At 44.7% G+C, this 2,669-nt stretch overlaps 1 non-coding gene across 1 annotated transcript; it reads right to left on the bottom strand.

Moving 5' to 3' along the window:
- Positions 1–416: 416 nt before the first annotated feature.
- Trnas-cga lies at positions 417–491 on the bottom strand. The gene has a single exon. It is a non-coding gene; the product is annotated as a tRNA-Ser (tRNA).
- Between the last annotated feature and the right edge of the window lie 2,178 nt (positions 492–2,669).

Genomic DNA, 2,669 nt, shown 5'->3' with positions numbered 1-2,669 from the left:
GGAGATACTAGAGCAGCATATTCATGTTGCCTTTGACACTTTTCAGATACGGCCTGGCGAGTGTGAACATACGAGACCGAACACGCATGGCACAACACGCATGTATTGAGGCACATGAAAACCATTTTCAGGACATACATGTAACAGAGGGTACATGGTACATCGCGTATTAGACCACAGACTCTGTAACAATGTATGATTGAATAAATGGTCTCTAACACGGAAACCATGCATTTCCGGATATAAGTTCATTAGACCTTTTTTGTTCTGTATCCTCTCGTCGATCGATCCCTAGTTTGTACATGGTGGAAAAAATCATCCTACATATGTGTGCGCTAAGTTGCTAACCACTTCGTGCCAATGCATCATGCACCGCACACATATTATTAAGAAACTTCCTGGCAGATTAAAACTGTGTGCCCGACCGAGACTCGAACTCGGGACCTTTGCCTTTCGCGGGCAACTGCTCTACCAACTGAGCTACCGAAGCACGACTCACGCCCGGTACTCACAGCTGTACTTCTGCCAGTACCTCGTCTCCTACCTTCCCAACTTTACAGAAGCTCTCCTGCGAACCTTGCAGAACTAGCACTCCTGAAAGAAAGGATATTGCGGAGACATGGCTTAGCCACAGCCTGGGGGATGTTTCCAGTTGGGAAGGTAGGAGACGAGGTACTGCCAGAAGTAAAGCTGTGAGTACCGGGCGTGAGTCGTGCTTGGGTAGCTCAGTTGGTACAGCACTTGCCCGCGAAAGGCAAAGGTCCCGAGTTCGAGTCTCGGTCGGGCACACAGTTTTAATCTGCCAGGAAGTTTCATATCAGCGCACACTCCGCTGCAGAGTGAAAATCTCATTCTGGACCTATTATTAAATTTAATATTCCTTACATTTCATCTGCCAGTAAGGAAAAATAGTTAGAAAGCGCAAATTGTGGTAGTTAACATGTCACTTGCATGTAGATCCTATAATGGAAAATATTAAATGGAATACCTGTTCCTTGCCTTTGTCATCCTGTTAATGGATCGAGAGTGCTTGTTATTATATTAAGGGTCTTAGAAGGAAAGAGCTTCCTTTAATAACAAGTATCGTGTATAACGACTATACTCGAAATGCGTAGCTTAAACAAAGGTATAAATTGAGATTCTCAATTCGGCCTTCGATATCCGCACTAATATTATAAAACGTGAAATGAAAGTAACTTGGCCTCTTACATTCTCACGACAAAACCGCTCGACCGACTTCACTGAAATTTGATATAGAGGTAGCTTGAACCCTGAGGGAAGAACATAGGCTAGTTCGAAAAGAGTGTTGTACAAGATATTTACTGTAAATAGTCTTCACGGGTTTACCGCCGGATCACGTTGTGCATAGTCTACAATATTCCCTCGGAGCAACTGTCCGACTTCTTCAGGTGGTTCCACCTTGCTGGTGGCTAGGACTGACGGTATCCGCACGTCGACGCCCCGTTTCTAGAACTCTCGTGCGAAGAATGCGCAGCCCCGGAAATCGCGCATGCGCAATGATTTGCCATATTCAAACTCCCGCTGACGAAAATCGCAGAACGGCTGTCCCGCGCGTGTGCTGGACGCTGCGTTTGTCAACAGTGCGTCAGACGTTACCCACCAACGGCCGAACTAGGCCAGTGCTATGACGGGCCTGTTATCGAAGAATTCTTGATTTTCGCGTCGTGATTTAATAGCAGCCAATGCAGGGTTCCAGGCTGTGCTTAGTATTCTTGCTGATGAGATTATCGGCTGTACGGATATGTACTGTTTCCTTAATGACGCAATCCCAGAAAGACGATGCCGGGGATAAAACTTCCGTCTTTTCGTAAATCATACGATGTCCTGTATACAGGCAGTGTTCCGCAGTTACCGACTTTTCCAGTTGACGAAGGGGTGTATGACGCTGATGTTCATGGCAGCGTTCTTGTACTGTGCGGCATGTCTGGCCTATATACGCTGCCCCACACTGACAAGGCATCTTGTACACACCCCACTTCCTCAGGCCAAGGTCATCCTTAACCGCACCCAACAGGTTTTGCAGTTTTGCTGATGGTTGAAAAACACACTTAATTCCATATCTTCCGAGGACTTTTGACGACATGGCACCAAATCCGAGGACTTTTGACGACATGGCACCAAAACACGGCAAAAAGGCCAAAGTGGTGGGTGTCCTCGTATCTTCATTCTCCTCCACAGATTGATTAGAAGGCTACTCTTTGACTTTTGCCTTTTATCGCATTCGTGACAAGTCTTTTATAGGTTGATATAGTCTATGTAATAAGATTACACGAAATTAATGAAAAGCTTATACAGTCCTCAATGAGTATAATCCAAATCCCATGTTATCTTTTTGCTACTAAATAGTTGAGCCGATTTCGAAGAAATCTGGCGTGGAGATAGCTTGATCACTGCGGAAGAACATAGGCTACTTCACAAAAAAAAAATAAAAATCTACTCCTAAGAGAGTCAAGGTGGGGGGTGCAACGTATATTTTTACATCTGTGCACATAAACCATATTACAAAAGTATTAAATTCGTTGTAAAATGTACATATTCAATAGTGTGTGGCTGCTTCAGTAGCATAATACATACACTACTGGGCACTAAAATTGCTACACCACGATGATGACGTGCTACGGACTTGAAATTTAACCGACAGGAAGAAG

The sequence above is a fragment of the Schistocerca americana genome, chromosome 3 (assembly GCF_021461395.2).
Source record: "Schistocerca americana isolate TAMUIC-IGC-003095 chromosome 3, iqSchAmer2.1, whole genome shotgun sequence".
In the NCBI taxonomy this organism is placed as follows: domain Eukaryota; kingdom Metazoa; phylum Arthropoda; class Insecta; order Orthoptera; family Acrididae; genus Schistocerca; species Schistocerca americana.
This window is presented reverse-complemented; position numbering and strand designations above follow the sequence as displayed.